Source organism: Poromitra crassiceps, assembly GCF_964638095.1.
Source record: "Poromitra crassiceps genome assembly, chromosome: 16".
NCBI classification, from domain to species: domain Eukaryota; kingdom Metazoa; phylum Chordata; class Actinopteri; order Beryciformes; family Melamphaidae; genus Poromitra; species Poromitra crassiceps.
In genome coordinates, this window is record NC_139645.1 from 10,994,404 (window position 1) to 11,016,106 (window position 21,703).

Here is a 21,703-nt window from a genome sequence, read left to right on the forward strand (position 1 = left end):
CTGTCAAACCTAAATTTATATACTTTGCGACGTTCATCATCGTTCAAATTTGGCTGGTGGCTTATTAACATAGGGTCCTGTGATGTGATGAACTCAAAATGCTAAATAATAATAAAATATTTTTGGTTTCCAGGGACTTTAATCATGATATCACAACACTCTAATCCCAATGATAATTTAAAATGAGATATTATAAATCTGGCCAACATTTTAGAAATAGCTAAATGGACGATTGATAGATAAATCAATCAATCATGAGTGGATTCAGCACACTTTATCTGGGCAGACTGATTGAATCATTGCAGATCTATTCAGACCTTAGGTCGCCACCAAAACTTTTCTGCTGGGGACCTTTGGTCGCTGCCGAATGTTTATCTCTAAATACATATACAGTATTTACCCTAATGAGAAAAGGAGCAAAATATTGATGGTTAAAACCGAATAATGATATCACAACACTCTAATCCCTCTAAACTCTAATAAAAAAATTATAATTTAAAATGAGATCTTCCTCTAAATCTGGCTTCAAATGGCAAACATTTTAGAAATAGCTAAATGGACTGATTCAATCATGAGTGGATTCAGCACACTTTATCTGGGCAGACTGATTGAATCATTGCAGATCTATTCAGACCTTCGGTCGCCACTGACATTTTTTAGCCGGGGACCTTTGGTCGCCACCGAATGTCGCCCCCTCAGAATTTTGGTTTGCATGACGCCCCTGTGTGTGTGTGTGTGTGTGTGTGTGTGTGTGTGTGTGTGGGGGGGGGGGGGGTGGGGGTGTGTGTGTGTGTGAGAAACACTCGACCCTGTAACAGAAGAATAAGATAGGCAATAATCTAAAATATAAACTGGGGGAAAGTAGCCTATTTAAGTTTGCAATATTTGATGTTCCATTGTAAACAGAATACAATGCGGTGCAATGTTTTATGAGTAGCCTAGGGCGGGGGGTGGGGGTGGTACTCAATTTTAATATACTGGAAAAACTCGCTGTCAGTATTATGCTCGCTCTGTCCACCTCACCTACATGTAAATACAAGCTCACGCCCCTTCTCTGGGGGTTATTGAATGGCAGTCGGTGAAATGTAAACCACCAGATATAGGCTAGCTGTCAGATGCAGGTTGAGGGAGAGTGAGTGAGCCTTAAACTTCACCAACAACATACGAAAACTGCTGGAACGCATTCAATATGTCATCTCGATCATAGCCCTATATCTATAAAACTATGAGTATTATTTTTCCTCTGGTTTATGAGCGCTCCACTTGGAGCGACAGATTTTGTTTCCCGACAGCACCTGAACGCGGCATAAAGCCGTGCTGGCGGTTGGCAGACACTGCAGGCAGCGAAGGGGTTAAGGTGTAATAGGATGAATGGATATTGTGGCGAGCAGCATCTGATTACAGAGAGACCTCAACACAACGACGCCAGCAGGGAGGGGGGAGACACTTCAGCTGCAGGCAGCCCGAACTGTGATCTTTTACTGCTGCACTTTTTCCACTTCATACAAGGACTACCTCACTTTTTTGGGGAAGGAGGGGGGGACAAAAAAGCAATCAACCGATGATGATTATGTGCTAGTGAATTTCCTCGAAGTACTAGTAGTAAAGAAGAGGCTTGAAGTCGGATCATCTTCATTGTAATGGCTGAGGGGGGTCGACGACGGCTAACTGCGAAGTAAACTTCCAAAAGGCAAAATGTCTCATCAGGCTGCTCGGGAGTAAAAGGGAGACTGACTACTATCCGCGTTCATTTCACCGGGATAACGCCCAGGCATCCCTCCCCCCCGCTATCTCTATCTCTATCGGCTGTGAGCTGACTGACACAGCCGGGGAGAAGGCGTTGGTTTGTTCCTGCAGGTCGGAGCAAAGCCACAGGACAGGAGGGGCAGGTAGGCTAATGATTTGAGCAGCAAGCAGATGGAAGTCAAGAAGCGACCACATGTTTGACATTCTGTGTGCCAGGGGGGGCGGGGGGCATTATTTCAGTGACAAGAGCACAATTACAGAAATAAGAATGCATATTTTGATCATAGTTTCCCTGTTATCTCTCTAGAAATCCGGACAAAATCATATCTAGCATGACTAGCAATATTATGAAATCTCATCAAATGGAGGCCTAATAATATTATGGACAAACTAGGGGTCCTTGATATGAAAAAGGTCTGTTCACTCTTCCTTTTTAATAGTGAGAATAAATTGATCTTGTAGTTAGTGGGATCAGTCTGCTGTAAGTCATATGAAGAAACAGTTTGGAAGGGAAAAGTAGAAATCCATGCTTTTCTGTAAGTTGATATTTTACTTTTCACTAGGCTACATCACTGTATGCAATCTATTATTTCCCAAACATTGAAGCTTTCCATGGCAGAGGGTTGACAGCTAGCCACAGCTATACTGTGCTACATACAGTAGCTTTTAAACGAGAGCAAGGGTTCCCAAAGTCCTTGAGAGGGTTAAAGGAAGTCCCCAAATATATCTTCTCCAATCATTTCTGAAAATCTACCCCATGAGAAATTGGGCTATTCTGGTCACAGTTTCAGTCCCAACTAACTGTTGCAACATTCTCCGAGTTCTCCACTAAGTCCTATAATAGAATTGCAAAACCTCTTCTCAGATGTGGTCCCCCTGGGATGAAATCCTAATCAACTGGTGCTCCATGGGGTTAATAGGAATCGATACTGAGGGTAACCTCAGGATCTCGCGCCAATCCAGCTGCCTTTGGTTATTATGGAGGGTCCTTGGGAGTGAAAATGTTTGGGAAGTCCTGGCTTATAGCAGGACCCACGGGGGGGCGGGGGCAGGGAGGCCGAACCCGCCCCCAGGCCCAGGCTCCAACCCCCCTGCCAAGCGAGTGGAATTTCATGGAAACATGAAATATGTCAATGCAGAGCGTCAACTCCCACCCACTGTGTGTCAGCTCTCCCCCAGTCTGCGTACTTCTCTCCAGTGGTGCTGCTGGATATATCAAAACTTTACAGATCGTCTGAAGCCACTCATAACAGCCAAAAACAGATACCAGAGAGTGCAGGCTATCTTAGGAGTCCAACCTTATTCTTATATGCTCAAAGAAGAGAGGTTTCTGATGGTACCCACTTCACTCTGGGTTGTATTATGCTGTAGTGGCACTATGGTGTAACCCAGTTGAAAACCCCTGTTGACAGTTGACAGGAGTAGAAACTATTAGAAAACCTCCCTCATCATTTGTTTCCGTCAGAATTTGCCACATAGTATCAACAGGTTAGCTGACACTAAAGTATCGGTTGATAATTTCCCACCAGGTAAAGTGGGATTGCGATTTTGCTTTAGGTCATTTGCTGAAAGGACTGCCTTCAACAGCCTAAATGCGTATGTTATTAGACTATATATATGGGGGGCGTTCTGTTGTGCAGAGCCTGCCTGGAGAGAGAGAGCTGGCATGGAGGTTGTCATGTTGTGCAGAGCCTGCCTGGAGAGAGAGAGCTGGCATGGAGGCTGTCATGTTGTGCAGAGCCTGCCTGGAGAGAGGGCATGGAGGCTGTCATGTTGTGCAGAGCCTGCCTGGAGAGAGAGCTGGCATGGAGGCCGTCATGTTGTGCAGAGCCTGCCTGGAGAGAGAGCTGGCATGGAGGCTGTCATGTTGTGCAGAGCCTGCCTGGAGAGAGAGCTGGCATGGAGGCTGTCATGTTGTGCAGAGCCTGCCTGGAGAGAGAGCTGGCATGGAGGCCGTCATGTTGTGCAGAGCCTGCCTGGAGAGAGAGCTGGCATGGAGGCTGTCATGTTGTGCAGAGCCTGCCTGGAGAGAGGGCATGGAGGCCGTCATGTTGTGCAGAGCCTGCCTGGAGAGAGAGCTGGCATGGAGGCCGTCATGTTGTGCAGAGCCTGCCTGGAGAGAGACCTGGCATGGAGGCTGTCATGTTGTGCAGAGCCTGCCTGGAGAGAGAGCTGGCATGGAGGCTGTCCTGTTGTGCAGAGCCTGCCTGGAGAGAGAGAGCTGGTATGGAGGCCGTCATGTTGTGCAGAGCCTGCCTGGAGAGAGAGAGCTGGCATGGACGCAGTCATGTTGTGCAGAGCTTGCCTGGAGAGAGAGCTGGTATGGAGGCCATCCTGTTGTGCAGAGCCTGCCTGGAGAGAGGGCATGGAGGCCGTCATGTTGTGCAGAGCCTGCCTGGAGAGAGAGCTGGCATGGAGGCCATCCTGTTGTGCAGAGCCTGCCTGGAGAGAGAGAGCTGGCATGGAGGCCATCCTGGCCCAACATGGCCTCACTGATGTGGTTTAGAAATAGGAGCTTGTGGCGTGGAGGCAGCACAGCTGTCTCTGGGAACAAGGCTGAGTTGTCCCTCTCTCCTCGGCTCGGTCTCTCCTCCTCCTCTGCACTCTGCCTCTGTAATCTTCTCTTGTTTTGTTGTCTCTCCTCTCCTCTCCATCTGGATGTACCATCGTCAGTTTGACACAGGGGGCGCTGTAGTCAGCAGGCATGTACAGTATGGGAGAGTAGTAGTAGCATGTAAAATGTGTTGCTGGTTCTGTTCTGTGGTGGATGCGATTTGAAAAGGCAGATCTTTGTGCCTCAGTGACAGGCTGAGCTCGCTCCACTCCGCCCTCTCTCACTGCTCTCCAAACATCTAACCCCAAGAAGCAGCATGTGTTTCTTTCACTGTTTTGTGTGCATCACTAACCACAACTAACTACTTTCATATCTGTATTCCCAGTCAAGAGAACGGGTCAGCTCTGGGTTTGTATAGGGATCATGATTAAAAAAGAAAAACAGCACAATGACCCAAGAGTCCTATTATTCAACTTGAATAGTAGATCAGATCAATTCTAAAACTTGAAGGCACACCCTGTTAGCGTCATAGTTTAACGACAATCGTCCAAAAGCTCAAATCTCACATCTGTATCACAACCAAAATCTGATCAGAAGACCTGTCTGTGTCTACTAGGCTCAATCGAATGGAAATCTGTTAATAACCAAGAAATCCTGCCCACAGACAAACTCTCTCTAACGGGTGAATCACTGTCGCTGGAGGTGATAATTACCGGTAACAATTGCTAAATGGATGATAACGACCACTTTAAATGTTGAAAAAAATGCCATGGTACAAAAGAGTTAATTGGATAATCACTGATGAGTTATGATTGAGTCTTGGCGTGCTGGCATCCCTCTGAGTCAGGTGTAATTTTAGAGGTGTGAGGTAACTCCTCTGACCTCCTCTTATAGGGGGGGCCAGCCATCTCATTAGCCCTGCGCTTACCGGGCGCCATGTGTGGCATTTCACTGCTAGCCCCAGAATGTGCCACCTTCAGGCACACTCAGGCTATAACAGCCTGCCTGGACCTGGACCGCATGCTGCTGCTGCTGCTGCCTGGACCTACCGCTTTCTAACAAGCCTCTCTCTGTTTTTCTCCTGCTGTTTTCCCCATCCACACATCTATTTCTGAGGGATCTCTCTCTCTGTCTCTGTCTCTCTCTCTCTCTCTCTCTCTCTCTCTCTCTCTCTCTGTCTCTGTGTCTCTCTGTCTCTCTCGCTCTCTCTCTCTCTCAGGCCCTCGGAGACACAGGCTGTCTCCCGTTTTGGACATCTGTGTCCATCTGTTTTCATCTCTGATAAGGTAAGTCTTTGCTCTGCTCTTCAATAACGCTTGTCTGCTTTTGGTCTATAAAGCTGGTCCTCCTGTGTTTGCATCTATTTACTGTCTTTATTGGATTGCAGATGAGCTGTGCACACACACACACAGTCATGCTTGTTGTGCTCATAGTAGCATAACAGCATTTCGAGGTAAACACGCGTCCTGTATTCAGAGTTTAGTGTGTGTGTGTGTGACGGGGTTGCTTTCTTTCTGTGTTTTGCTCCTGGCATCTTTGTTTGCAATATCGTCCACCACCAGATCCTCTAATGCCTTGATTATGTGAGTTCTCAGTCGATGGTGTGTGTGAGTTGAGCCTGGCTGGTGGTGAAGATGAGAAAGGACTACAGTACACACTGCATGGTTTCAGTCTTTCGCCTCAGCATGTGTGTGCTAACGCAGAGTCTGTGACGACACTGGGGCTGGAAAAGCATTGAGAATCAACTCCTGTCAAGCAACAGTCAAGCACTAGTTATGGGGCGGGTAGCACTAGTATGGTATGGTTAGCAGCACTAGTTATGGGATGGTAGCACTAGTATGGGGCAGGTAGCACTAGTATGGGATGGTTAGCAGCACTAGTTATGGGATGGTGGCACTAGTATGGTATGGTTAGCAGCACTAGTTATGGGATGGTGGCACTAGTATGGGGCAGGTAGCACTAGTATGGGATGGTTAGCAGCACTAGTTATGGGATGGTAGCACTAGTATGGGGCAGGTAGCACTAGCATGGTATGGTTAGCAGCACTAGTTATGGGATGGTGGCACTAGTATGGGGCAGGTAGCACTAGTATGGTATGGTTAGCAGCACTTATGGGATGGTAGCACTAGTATGGGGCAGGTAGCACTAGTATGGGATGGTTAGCAGCACTAGTTATGGGATGGTAGCACTAGTATGGGGCAGGTAGCACTAGTATGGGATGGTTAGCAGCACTAGTTATGGGATGTTAGCAGCACTAGTATGGGATGGTTAGCAGCACTAGTATGGCACTAGCACTAGGATTGAGCAGTGCCTACCGGATACTGTTTGTGAGGCTAGCTTCTAGCTAACCTCGGACCTAACTTTAACCTAATGTTAGCACAAGCATTAGCCAAAGTTAACTAGCTAACATTAGCCGCGGAACCTTATGATTTATGAATAACAGCCATTTAAATTGGAGTTGTCTATTACTTTCATATTGCCATACTTTGTAGCCATTTTATAAAAGCAATGGCTCACTTCAGGTCATGATATATACTCATTATATCACACCTAAGGAAGCATGACCCTTATGTGTGATATAGACCTTATTCGATTGACGTCACTCACGTACGTACATGCCGCCATGTTGTTGACATAGCGCAGCCGCTTTAAGTGACAGCCTATGTAAGAGCAGAGTTTATAGGAAGCTAGCCGCCGTTAGCGTCACCTGTATCGTTCCAATTGGGTTCGGATGGTGACCTGCATTACACACGGCTGTAGTAATGACAGCAATAAAGTCCCCGTGGTTTGTTTCTATCTCTACCGTCCACAGACGTGAAGGGAGCGAGACAGAGGATACGGATACGTCAGTAGCACAGGAGATGTGTGGATAGTTAGGAGAGACAGGTGAAACTTTCTGACAACTCCTCACAGCAAAGTCTGTTCACCTCGTTTTTTCTTTTGTTTATTATTACAGGCATTAACGGCAGCATACAAACAACAACTCTGGGGTTTTTATTGCGGTCATCACTATTGCTATTTTGTAATGGAACAGAAACGACAATAAGGCCGTTACTATAGTTGTCAGCTGCAGGACGGTATGTCAACAATATGGCGCCCGTCCGGGGTTAGCGAATAAGGTCTATAATGAGCATATATCCAAGGCCTGTCGTGAGCTATTGCTTAAATATATCTTCTTAGATTTTGTATATGATAATATTGTGATATGGCACGCACAAGTGTTGTTTTGGCTGCATTACAGTAAAGTGATGTCATTTGCTACTAGTATTTCAGGTGACGCAGATACTTCTAACTTCAAAAACAACCTGTAAGCAAATGTCTTAAGAGGACTTCCAAATGTGCTTAACTTTCACAGTAGCAATCGTTTTGCAATTATACTGTAGCTATCAATTTCTTTCAAATAGTGGAAAGAAAAAAAAGATGCTAGGAGTGAAGCCAGCCGCATAGCAGCAGCACTGTGTGGTGCACAGCTGCGTCTCCAGCTCTGTTTAGTGGGCTGTTGGCAGAGTCACACTGGCTGCATTTAAAAAGTGGCACAGTTTCCTCAGCACTCCCGTTCACGAATGCCTCTGGATGCTATGCCTCAGGCCTGTGGGCCCTGACGTGGAGGCTATGCCTCAGGCCTGTGGGCCCTGACGTGGAGGCTATGCCTCAGGGCTGTGGGCCCTGACGTGGAGGCTATGCCTCAGGCCTGTGGGCCCTGATGTGGAGGCTATGCCTCGGGGCTGTGGGCCCTGACGTGGTGGCTATGCCTCAGGGCTGTGGGCCCTGACGTGGAGGCTATGCCTCAGGCCTGTGGGCCCTGACGTGGAGGCTATGCCTCAGGCCTGTGGGCCCTGACGTGGAGGCTATGCCTCAGGCCTGTGGGCCCTGATGTGGAGGCTATGCCTCAGGGCTGTGGGACCTGATGTGGAGGCTTATGCCTCAGGCCTGTGGGCCCTGATGTGGAGGCTTATGCCTCAGGCCTGTGGGCCCTGACGTGGAGGCTATGCCTCAGGCCTGTGGGCCCTGACGTGGAGGCTATGCCTCAGGCCTGTGGGCCCTGATGTGGAGGCTATGCCTCAGGGCTGTGGGCCCTGATGTGGAGGCTTATGCCTCAGGCCTGTGGGCCCTGACGTGGAGGCTATGCCTCAGGCCTGTGGGCCCTGACATGGAGGCTATGCCTCAGGGCTGTGGGCCCTGATGTGGAGGCTACCTACCTACACACCCTTACAAACCCAAACTCTGCTGGAATGTAGCAAGTAAGCTACAGGAGCGGAGCAGCTTAACTTAACGCTGGAGGCCACTGCTACAGCTGGAAACACAACACAGGCCTGTTTGCAGCCAAACTGTTGGTGTACATTAATCAGATTAATGACGGGAGTCCTCTAGTGCAGCTTATGAGGTCTGGACCTGCCTCTCTAGCCAGCCTCCCTCCCATGGTCTCACCTCCCCCAACCCTCCACCCTCCCCTGCCCTGACCCACTTCTGCATAAACCCGCAACCAGGATCTCCCTCTGTCTCTCTGTCTCTCTCTCTCTCTCTCTCTCTCTGTCTCTCTCTCTCCCTCCCCTTCTCTTCCCAGCCAGTAGTAGCCTAGACGCAGATCTCTCCAGATTGTGTTGGTCCTCCTACAGTAGTGTTTGTGATTGATTCACTCAGCTGCTGTGTGTGTGGGCCTGTGGCTGACATGACTATGTTTCAGAGGCTGTCGTGGGTACAGTATGTGATGTGTGCTGCACACCATGATTCTGCCTCATTCGTGTTGAAGCTCTGCAAACCTGCTCCACATGCCGATAAGTCGTGTTGGACGAACCACATCAGAAGCTGCTTGTGTTGTTGTGTGTGTTTCTCAATGTGCTGTGGAGTGCCCCCCCCTCCTCCTCCCCGCTACCCCACTGCGTCTCTCCGGCTCGTAAACCTTTGTTTCCCAGTTAGAGAGCAGATATATGTGTCTGTTCCACATGCCTTCAACATGGTTACATCATGTCTGTTTCACATGCCTTCAACATGGATACATGTGTCTGTTCCACATGCCTTCAACATGGATACATGTGTCTGTTCCACATGCCTTCAACATGGATACATGTCTGTTCCACATGCCTTCAACATGGATACATGTGTCTGTTCCACATGCCTTCAACATGGTTACATGTGTCTGTTCCACATGCCTTCAACATGGTTACATGTCTGTTCCACAATGCACATGCCTTCAACATGGATACATGTGTCTGTTCCACATGCCTTCAACATGGTTACATGTGTCTGTTCCACATGCCTTCAACATGGATACATGTCTGTTCCACATGCCTTCAACATGGATACATGTCTGTTCCACATGCCTTCAACATGGATACATGTCTGTTCCACATGCCTTCAACATGGATACATGTCTGTTCCACATGCCTTCAACATGGATACATGTGTCTGTTCCACATGCCTTCAACATGGTTACATGTGTCTGTTCCACATGCCTTCAACATGGTTACATGTCTGTTCCACAATGCACATGCCTTCAACATGGATACATGTGTCTGTTCCACATGCCTTCAACATGGTTACATGTGTCTGTTCCACATGCCTTCAACATGGATACATGTGTCTGTTCCACATGCCTTCAACATGGTTACATCATGTCTGTTTCACATGCCTTCAACATGGATACATGTCTGTTCCACATGCCTTCAACATGGATACATGTCTGTTCCACATGCCTTCAACATGGATACATGTCTGTTCCACATGCCTTCAACATGGATACATGTCTGTTCCACATGCCTTCAACATGGATACATGTGTCTGTTCCACATGCCTTCAACATGGTTACATGTGTCTGTTCCACATGCCTTCAACATGGTTACATGTCTGTTCCACAATGCACATGCCTTCAACATGGATACATGTGTCTGTTCCACATGCCTTCAACATGGTTACATCATGTCTGTTTCACATGCCTTCAACATGGATACATGTCTGTTCCACATGCCTTCAACATGGATACATGTCTGTTCCACATGCCTTCAACATGGATACATGTCTGTTCCACATGCCTTCAACATGGATACATGTCTGTTCCACATGCCTTCAACATGGATACATGTGTCTGTTCCACATGCCTTCAACATGGTTACATGTGTCTGTTCCACATGCCTTCAACATGGATACATGTCTGTTCCACATGCCTTCAACATGGATACATGTGTCTGTTCCACATGCCTTCAACATGGATACATGTCTGTTCCACATGCCTTCAACATGGATATATGTGTCTGTTCCACATGCCTTCAACATGGATACATGTGTCTGTTCCACATGCCTTCAACATGGTTACATGTGTCTGTTCCACATGCCTTCAACATGGATACATGTCTGTTTCACATGCCTTCAACATGGTTACATGTGTCTGTTCCACATGCCTTCAACATGGTTACATGTGTCTGTTCCACATGCCTTCAACATGGATACATGTCTGTTCCACATGCCTTCAACATGGATACATGTCTGTTTCACATGCCTTCAACATGGTTACATCATGTCTGTTTCACATGCCTTCAACATGGATACATGTCTGTTTCACATGCCTTCAACATGGTTACATCATGTCTGTTTCACATGCCTTCAACATGGTTACATCATGTCTGTTCCACATGCCTTCAACATGGTTACATCATGTCTGTTCCACATGCCTTCAACATGGATACGTGTGTCTGTTCCACATGCCTTCAACATGGTTACATCATGTCTGTTTCACATGCCTTCAACATGGTTACATCATGTCTGTTCCACATGCCTTCAACATGGTTACATGTCTGTTCCACATGCCTTCAACATGGATACATGTGTCTGTTCCACATGCCTTCAACATGGATACATGTGTCTGTTCCACATGCCTTCAACATGGATACATGTGTCTGTTCCACATGCCTTCAACATGGTTACATGTCTGTTCCACATGCCTTCAACATGGTTACATGTCTGTTCCACATGCCTTCAACATGGTTACATGTCTGTTCCACATGCCTTCAACATGGTTACATGTCTGTTCCACATGCCTTCAACATGGATACATGTCTGTTCCACATGCCTTCAACGAGCGCCCACCCCTCCCCAGTTCGTCTTCTCCTCCACCTGACCGCCTCCATCGTTTCCACCGCTCATCCCGAGCTGCTGCCTCTTTCAGTCGTCCTGTCTCGTTCCTTCCATCCATTCTGCCCTTTCTCAAAGGCTCTGCTGTGTTGTGTCAGTCAGGCCTGACAGTTGACCGGCCTCCAGAAGGTTGTTCTGGATGATGATCAAGGGTCAGCTTTAGCTTTTGGCTGCCTTCAGGATGGTTAATGGACTAGATGGCTAAGGACCGAGACCACGGACGGATTCACACAAAATTCCTTAAAGAAGAATTTTGGTATTTTTCAACATCTGGACCCTATTTTCGTGACTTTTTAATGTCAAAGTAACTAATCTGAGGAATAAAAAAAAAATCCAGTATTGACCAAGATTGCGAGTTGTGAAGAAACAAATCCCCTCTAGTGCAAATTTCTCAGAAGCTGCTGCTCAGGTTTTTGACTGCAGATGTTTGTAAGATAATTACGTCAGAATCATCGGCAGTGGGGAGGACCTCCTGGTCTCTCTCTACAAGTCCTTGGACAGATATTTTCCAGATGTCCACAGTCGATATTGTTTCACTATAATGTGCTGACTAGAAAGGGCAAGAGGGTCCATCATCCTATCCGTTATTGGCCTTTGTGGATTCTCCTCTCTGTTCAGAACCCAAAGTACTTCCATATGAAGAAGCCATGTTTGGTTCCCCCAATACATTTTAGGGGGCGTGTCTAGACTTCCATTGTGACTTAAAGAGACCCTGGCAGATGGTAGTTATTTCCATAAACGTTTTTTTTATGTTACTAACAATTTTCAGGGCTGTTGATTATTAGTAAACATGATGAGACCAACATACTATGAAATGTTTGACACTGAGAAAGACTATTCTACAAAGCATCAGTATTAGCCTTCTGAGAAAATATGAATGTTTAGAAATGAAAATGTATGGGAATTCTGTCTTTCTTTTGGAATGTAGTGTACCTTCACTGATTTTGTTTGTTTATGTTTTAAATCCAAGACAAAGTTGTGATTTGTAACAAAAGTATCTTTATGCCAAAATCGGCAATGCAGGACACAATTACTTTTAATAATTCTGAAATCAACAATTTAGCAGGGAAGTTAGCTAGCTTAGCTAGTTAGATGCTACTAGGCTTTTCTGGCAGTCTCGTCTCAACTCTTGATGGTGTCCAGACGATATTTCAGATAATCTCTACACATATCTGCATCGTCGTCCGACCGATAGACGATGGGTTCCAAGATTGATATTCTGGTAACTAGCTATAGTGGGACGTCTTACCTTAAATTGCGAACCTATATCCCTCTGGATTCTGTTGAGATGCTAACTTTTCTGATTTTCAGTGGGGAATCTGTAGTGTAGCATAAGATCAAAATGGCCGTCATAGCAGTAAAGTCCAGTGTTTTATCAAATTGTTTTATGGAATCAAAGTCAAAGATTTATTTTTAATTTTTATGAGGGCCCATGAACCTGTCAATCACAGATCCATCTCTCTGCAGGGCTTCGGATCATATCTCACTCGTGGAGATTTTCAGATCTTGGATTAAAATCTCTGATCGCACTCTCTCGCGCTCTCTTAACCACACTGACCCTACTGCCTTCCTCAGCTCCAGCAGGTCCCTGACCTCCAGGGTGGCCTGGGGGGGGGGGGGGGGGGGTTAACCTGAGGGAACTGAACTCAAGTTCGTGGTCAGTGACCGAGGGAATGTAAACATCCTCTTAGTACATGCACGCACACACACACACACACACACACACACACACACACACACACACACACACACACACACACACACACACACACACACAGAGGCCTCTGAGTGGGATGGGAGGGATCTGTCCATCTGGATGGGCGTTGCATGGCCACTCCACACACACACACTCGGCATGTTTTTTCCCCAAACCAAGGACACCACTGTGACTTTGACTGAGCACTGTTCCTGGTGCTGTTTTGAGCCATTGCACACGTTTCTGATGTGAATCTACAGGAATATACAGTTTCCACAGAAAAGCTGTTAGGCCCGGTGGCAAGTATCTTTTGACAGGGGGGCACAGCGCCGCCAGCCAAGTGTCTTGTGACGGGGAGGCTGGTGTGGCCCAGCGACAGACTGATGGCAGCGTTAAGGTAGGCCGCTGTAGGTTCTGTCTGTGAGAACAGAATCACAGACTGAACGGTCACCCAGGCTTGCGTTACACTGGGGGAGGCCCTATCTGGTTTTTGAGGAGGCGATCAGGGGAGAGAGTGAAGTGGAGTCCAGGTAGACGGACACGGTGACATTAGGAGATCAGGTCCATAAGTGCTCTGTTCTGGCCATTTAGAACTTTCCCGGGTGGGGAAACCCAGAAGGCTATACTGTTGTTTACCAGTAAGATTGGAATTGGACAAACATTTAGCAGATTCCCTACTAAAATGTGTATTAAAATTAATAAATGGGATATAGGTTAAGATTGTCAGGTAATGCATTTTTCCACAGTTATCCTTTATTACACTAGGTTTATAGATTAATAATGCTTTGTCTTGAATATTCATGCATTCAGTACTAGGGGTGTCACAATATATCGTCCCACGAAATTTCGCGATAGTAAAACGTCACGATATGTATCGTTGAGATGAAATCTCATATCGTGATTTTTTTTTTTTTTTTTTTTTTTTTCCCCCCCCCAAAAGTAGACAAAGAAACGTCTTTGTTTGTTGAAGTTCAATGTGTGGAAAGTAGTTCAGTTGAACAAGTCTCTGAAGAGACACATGAGAAGTTATACAGGAGAGAAACCATTCAATTGAGTTTCTGGCAAAACTGTTTACTTGACAGGAAAAACTGAAGATGCATAAAAAATAGACTAAGAAAAGTCTTGTTGTTTGAGTTTGAAGAAAAACTGAAGATGCATAATGAGAATTTATACTGCTGAGAAACCTTTTAGTTCAAAGTAAATCTAAGTGACGGTGTAACTCATTCTATTTCAAGATAAGCCTTATCTCCAATCTCATGTTTTTTCTAGTTGTTATTGTAATAACAATTTCCCACAACAGCATGTTTTGTATTTGTGCATTTCAAATAAAATACTACTTTTCCAGTCATATATTGTCATTATTCAAGTTTAAAAAAATATTGTTAAAATCGTATCGTATCGTATCGTTATCGTGAACCCAGTATCGTGATACGTATCGTATCGTGAACTGAGTGTATCGTGACACCCCTATTCAGTACAGAAATGGGCCAATTGTTTTTGTTCTTTGACATTGGACTCGTTTTAGAGAGAATAAATAAATAAATATTTAAAGAAATCAGGAACATTTCAGGCTCAGAATGTTGTTGTTTTTGCTTAAAGGTCTGATTACAGCAGTTTATAAAATGTTAATGCAATGTGTTTATATTCATATAATAGTGATGCTTGGTGAAAAGCACTTAGGAGCAGTGTGCACAGAGAGACGTTAATTCCTTTCAAAATCTGGTTCATAATTCAGTAACGCTGAATTATTTGTGATGCCCTATTCTGTAAGTGCCAGCTCAGCATAGAAATTAAGCCATTGCTGGTTCGGTAACTACAGTATAGAGAGCCAAATTCAACGTCACCTCCTGCTTCAGCACTGTACCAGAGATTTTCATCCGCCATTTATTTTCCCATAGACATTTCGTAAAATGCTCATAAAAATAGTTTTACTTGAAGAAGAAAATGTTTTTTCGATGTTTTTTTTTAAAGTTTTGGTCTGAGTGAAATGTTCTATGGTCTCTACCGATTCTAAATATATCTGAACCGTTTGGTTTGACCAAGGCTGCAGCTCTGGTCCCGTTCAGTGAAGCCGCTGCATGTTAGATCGCCTCTCTGGCTGTTGAATCCAGTATTAGGTCACAAGGCCCGCCTCCCCATGTTAGTGGATGGGAAAATCACAACCGAAAAAATCACAGTATACGTCAGATAATTTTTTTCCAAAGGTGGTTTGTATCATTTTAGATAGTCATTATCATGCTAATGCCTGTGCAAGTGGTCATTTTTCTGATCAGTTTGTTTTTAAGTAGTTATTTGACATATAAAAAGGGATAAAAATGGATGATTGACAGCTGTGGCAGTCAGTCTCAAGCAGTCATTGGCTGGACAGGCTCTGCACATTATAGATCTATCATCATAGACAAGACACACGGCTTCATGTTATCTAATGGTTTTAACATGCAGGCTAGCAATGGCGTTAGCCGCTTTCGCTAGTCGGCTGTTTTTCATTATTTATCGGCTTAATATAACTTAACCGATAACGATAGCTGGAATAACACAATAATATACACATATTTTCAGAACTTACCAGGTTGTCCAACTGCCTGCATATGCCAGGAAATGTGTTTTATAATATTAACTCCCAGGTATAACACGGGGCCTAGCGTACACAATCACCAGCCATTAGCTAATCGCTAACGGGTTAGCCTTAGCTTATACAGACACTGGAGGTTTTATTTTTGGTAGTAAAGCAATAAACGTTTTTATATAGATATCTCAGGGAAGTGCTTTGACTGTGGGGATGTTCGTTCTTCACAAGCTCCTTTCTTAGCTGTAACCTAGTTACAGAGACGAGACCAGGCAGCCTGGCTAACGGACTGGGCTAATGTTACCACTGAGCTATATTAAATAGAACGTTACAGGCTGCCCTACTCACACTATAGCCGTAAACAACGTAACGTAAAGCGTCAAGGTTAGATTTGTTAAACCAACATTTGCTCCAAAAGGAATTAAATCATAAAGTTAATCAAAATTTCCCCCAGTGAGAGGCTGAGAGGAGCCCGGAGGTCTGAAAATCTGATTTTCGTACAGGCGTCGTTTTGATAAACTGATCTCATAGTGGGAATCTTCCTGGTTACTTTTGGCGAGACAAAAAATATTACAACTTAAAGTGCCATATTTACAGAGCTAGACTGTATATAAATACACAACGCACTGTGCGCATTCTAGAAACAGCAGCTCTACATAAGAAAGTTCAGAGGGGCGGGGAGCTCTCAGAGGTTCTAACTCAACGGAGCTACTCCGCAGACTCTGGTTCTCTTGATCTGACAAGATTTTGGCTTCAATAGACAATACAGGCAGGAGATGGAGATCCTCCCTCCATTTTTATTTAGCTCAGTGGGTTTGACCAAGTAAAACTATTTTTATGAGCATTTTATGTCTATGGGAAAATAAATTGCGGAAGAAAATCTCTGGTACAGTGCTGAAGCAGGAAGTGACGTTCACTTTGCCTCTATTACAGTAGGCTACTACAGTACTACAGCACTACAGTATTACAGTAGGCTACTACAGCACTACAGTATTACAGTAGCTACTACAGTACTACATCACTACAGTATTACAGTAGCTACTACAGTACTACATCACTACAGTATTACAGTAGCTACTACAGTACTACATCACTACAGTATTACAGTAGCTACTACAGTACTACATCACTACAGTATTACAGTAGCTACTACAGTACTACAGCACTACAGTATTACAGTAGGCTACTACAGCACTACAGTATTACAGTAGCTACTACAGTACTACATCACTACAGTATTACAGTAGCTACTACAGTACTACATCACTACAGTATTACAGTAGCTACTACAGTACTACATAACTACAGTATTACAGTAGCTACTACAGTACTACATAACTACAGTATTACAGTAGCTACTACAGCACTACAGCACTACAGTATTACAGTAGCTACTACAGTACTACAGCACTACAGTATTACAGTAGCTACTACAGTACTACATCACTACAGTATTACAGTAGCTACTACAGTACTACATCACTACAGTATTACAGTAGCTACTACAGCACTACAGCACTACAGTATTACAGTAGCTACTACAGCACTACAGCACTACAGTATTACAGTAGCTACTACAGTACTACATCACTACAGTATTACAGTAGCTACTACAGTACTACATCACTACAGTATTACAGTAGCTACTACAGTACTACAGCACTACAGTATTACAGTAGCTACTACAGCACTACAGTATTACAGTAGCTACTACAGTACTACAGCACTACAGTATTACAGTAGCTACTACAGTACTACATCACTACAGTATTACAGTAGCTACTACAGTACTACAGCACTACAGTATTACAGTAGCTACTACAGTACTACATCACTACAGTATTACAGTAGCTACTACAGCACTACAGTATAGCGCAGCTCAGCATGTACAGGTATTCCAGGCACGGCAGTGAGTGAACCAGTCCACAGGATAGTGAGGTCTGTCTGTTCTTCTGTCTGTTCTTCTGCCTGTCTGTCTGTTCTTCTGTCTGTTCTTCTGCCTGTCTGTCCTTCTGTCTGTTCTTCTGTCTGTCTGTCTATCTGTTCTTCTGTCTGTTCTTCTGTCTGTCTGTCTGTTATTCTGTCTGTCTGCCTGTTCTGTGTGTGTGTGTGTGTGTGTGTGTGTGTGTGTGTGTGTGTGTTAGGGGTGGGAATCACCAGATGCCCACGATACGATACTAAAACGATACTTGAGTCACGATACGATAGTATTGCGATATAGCGATATCGCCGATATTGCGATATATTGAATATTGCGATATATTGAATATTGCGATATATTGTCTAACTCCTTTTCCTACCTTTTCCTTGACCGCACCGGAAGTAAAACATGCAGTGTTTTTTTGTTTTGTTTTTGCCCAAAATGTAGGCTACATTATTAAGCTTCTCTGGACTCAATACGCCACTGCAGGCGCTGACTGCAACATCGGGCTCTTCGGGCAGATGCCCGGTGGCCTGGCATGGCATGCCCTGCAATTTCTTTATTTTTTTTATATCGATACTTGGCGTCCAAATATCGATACAATATCGTTAGGCAAAATATCTTGATACTATGCTGTATCGATTCCCCTCCCCCCCACCCCTTGTGTGTGTGTGTGTGTGTGTGTGTGTGTGTGTGTGTGTGTGTGTTGCAACCTGGTGGTGTCGGTAGCTCACTGTTGACTTACTTGTCTGGTGATCTAGCAGATATGGAGATAATACAGACCGACCCAGTAACTGGCTTTCAATGAGCCGCACCCAAATACACTCAACAGACACACACACACACACACACACACACACACACACACACACACACACACACACACACACACCCTACTGTCCTGTAGGGTATAGCAGCAGTAATTAGCATGTCATGGCAAAGTGAATGTCTCATACTCGCTCATGTTCTAGCATGTTGGTGGCAGATGCCTCCACCGCTAGCATACTTTCCACTCACCCGTGACACACACGCACGCGCACACACACACACACACACACACACACACACACACACACACACACACACACACACACACACACACACACACAGTTTATCTGTCCCCCTTGTGTTGTGTACTCCTGTGCTGCTAAGTAGGCCTGAGTATCGTTCAAAAATTCTCGATATCGATACCGGTACCTTGTCTTCGATACTGGTTCCTGAATTATACTTTTTTCGATACTTTACTCTCTGTAATATATATATATATATATATATGAAAAATTAAAGGAACCACCGCAACACTGAAAATGACTTACTGATGTTTATTTGTGAACAACGCGTTTCGCGTGCAGCTTCATCAGGTTCACAGCTCTGTGAACCTGATGAAGCTGCACGCGAAACGCGTTGTTCACAAATAAACATCAGTAAGTCATTTTCAGTGTTGCGGTGGTTCCTTTAATTTTTCATTTCATGTTTATCCTGCAACCGACCAGCACCTGATTTTTCTACTGGCTGTGCACATGGGAATCCTCTCTTCACCATATATATATATATATTGAAAAATTAAAGGAACCACCGCAACACTGAAAATGACGAAACGCATTGTTCACAATAAATAAATATCAGTAAGTCATTTTCAGTGTTGCGGTGGTTCCTTTAATTTTTCAATTTATGTTTTTCCTGCAACCGACCAGCACCTGATCTTTCTACTGGCTGTGCACATGGGAATCCTCTCTTCACCTCATATATATATATATATATATATATATATATATATATATATATTTTTCAGTTGTAAATAATAAGTCCAAACTTCTCAATTTCGACATTGTTATTCATGTAGAACATTATTTCATCCCTGCTCGTATGCTGCATTCAAGGAAAAAAACAAGATGCACTCGTCGTAGGTATTGAAATTTGGTGAATCGATACTTGAAGTGAATCGATATTCGATAGTATTGACGTAGTTCGGTCGATACCATAAAAGTATCGGAGTTTGATACCCGGCTAGGACAGTGTGAAGAAAGGATGTGCCCTGAGCTGTGCTGGCTGAAGGGGATTGGCTGCCGTCTGAGAGGTGTGCTGTTGAGTTGCTCAGTCAGACCTGTGGAGCGTCAGTAGCCCGATAGATAGAGGTCACGTGGAGGCTGGGTTTACCCAGGCTAGAGCGTCAGTATAGAGAGCCAAAGTGAACGTCAGTTCCTGCTTCAGCACTGTACCAGAGATTTTCATCCGCCATTTATATTCCCATTGACATTTCGTAAAACGCTTATAAGAATAGTTTCACTTGGTCAAACCAAACGATTCAGCTACATTTAGAATCGGGAGAGACCATAGAACATTTCACTCGGACCAAAACCTAAAAAAAAAAACATAGAAAAAATACTTTATTTAAATCCACTTTCTTTTTTTTAATGGTTTGGTCTGATTTAAATGTTATGTGGTCTCTCCTGTTCCTAAATATATCTGAACCGTTTGGTTTGAACAAGTAAAACTATTCTTATAAGCATTTTACTAAATGTCTATGGGGGAAAAATGGCGGATGAAAATCTCTGGTACAGTGCTGAAGCAGGGAGTGCCGTTCACTTTGGCTCTCTATGCACTATATGGCTCATATTGAACGTCTCTCGAGCAGACGTCCTCGGAGACGAGTTAACGCACGCGTAATATATTTTGTGTCCACTCCTCTGCCATTTGCAGGCCTCGCCGTGGCAGTAATAGTCTTTTAGTCTGTGTTAATTGCACGGTCTTTGTTTAGACTCGGTCCCACAGGTTCCGCGCGGCCGTGTGTTGTGTTCACCAAGGCTACTGCTGCACACAGCGTTCTCATTTAGCACCAAGCTGCTCCCAGGCCATTAGAAGGGCCCAGATCTATGGCTGTCATTTAGATTCGGTGCCCTTGTTGTTCACAGTGGAGAAACGGCAGCTCTGAGTGCATAACAGGGAGGGAGGAAAGTACGTAGCCAGGAGTTTCTTAGGCTTGCCATGATGAGCCTGCTGGCCGGAAGGCATAATGCCACAGCCCAAAGAGCTCCGGGCCCAGTGGCCTTTTACGTCAGTGGTTCTCAAATGGGGGTCTGGGGACCCCCAGGGGTCCGTGGGACTTTGCCAGGGGGTCCGCGAAAAGTTTTCAGGAAAAGAAAAATATTTTTTCACTTTTTTGTTCAAAAGCTTCATAGTTCAACGAAAATATGTTATGCTTTAAATCTAAAATTGTTCATGGATTATATTCTAATCTAACAAATGTATCAATTTAAAAGTCAAGCACGTTACCGTGGAAACGATTAAGCTTCGCCCAAAATCACAAATCAGAATGAGGGGGTCCCTGGTATATTTTCGATCTTGTAAGAGGTCCTTGGCTGAAAAACATTTGAGAACCTCTGTTTTACGTTTTTTTACGTCTGTTTTTAGTAGATACATATTCAGTGAATTTGGTAACGTTGGCGTACCGCGGCCTACCGAGTCTAACATTTGACATTGATGATGTACTATGCATTTGGGTTTTTCAATGGCCGATGCCGATAGTTACTGTCTGCAAAAGTATCGACTAAATAAATGTCAGAATTTTAACCAGCACATTTGTCAGCAGATTGCAGAATCTCCTAGTTTCGGAAAGAGAACGAAAATGTGTAAATGCAGGCGTAAATAAAACATAAATAAACAATGTTGGTGTCGCGCACACACAGTAGCAGCATCGCTTTGTTTTTAGTCCCTTATCTCAAAATGGCTGCAAAATGCCGTTAATCGGCCCGATTAATGTGTTATCTCTATTTCTGGGTCCATTATGTTGTTTGGCGCCGGACGCTGCATTTTTTAAAAATTAATAATTAGACAATTGTATATGAGATGTAAAAACATCAGTGGTGAACGTCAGGTTTTTGGTGTCAGTCCCTCAGAATCAAAGAGAGAGGCCTTCTTTCTAGAGCCGCCATTTTGCACCAAGAGACGTTCACCAATCACACAGGAGAGAAATGCATCGTAGAAGAGGAGAGAGAGAGCAGTTTCTCCACCCACAGGAGCAGGAGAGAGACCAGAATGCACTGCAGCCAGCAGCCACCATGTCCGAACCAGAGCCGTGTAAGAAGAGTCCCGACA

At 44.6% G+C, this 21,703-nt stretch overlaps 1 protein-coding gene across 2 annotated transcripts in view; it reads left to right on the forward strand.

Annotated features, from left to right (window-relative positions):
- The first annotated feature begins 1,447 nt into the window (after positions 1–1,447).
- Positions 1,448–21,703, forward strand: part of pacsin3 (protein kinase C and casein kinase substrate in neurons 3) — a 48,738-nt gene continuing 28,482 nt past the window's right edge. Inside the window, exons 1-2 of one of the 2 annotated variants that reach the window (XM_083652957.1) lie at positions 1,448–1,889; positions 5,520–5,586. The gene's annotated coding sequence lies outside the window, so the exon portion shown is untranslated. The remainder of the gene's footprint in view (positions 1,890–5,519; positions 5,587–21,703) is intronic. The other variant, XM_083652958.1, reaches the window with a different exon arrangement.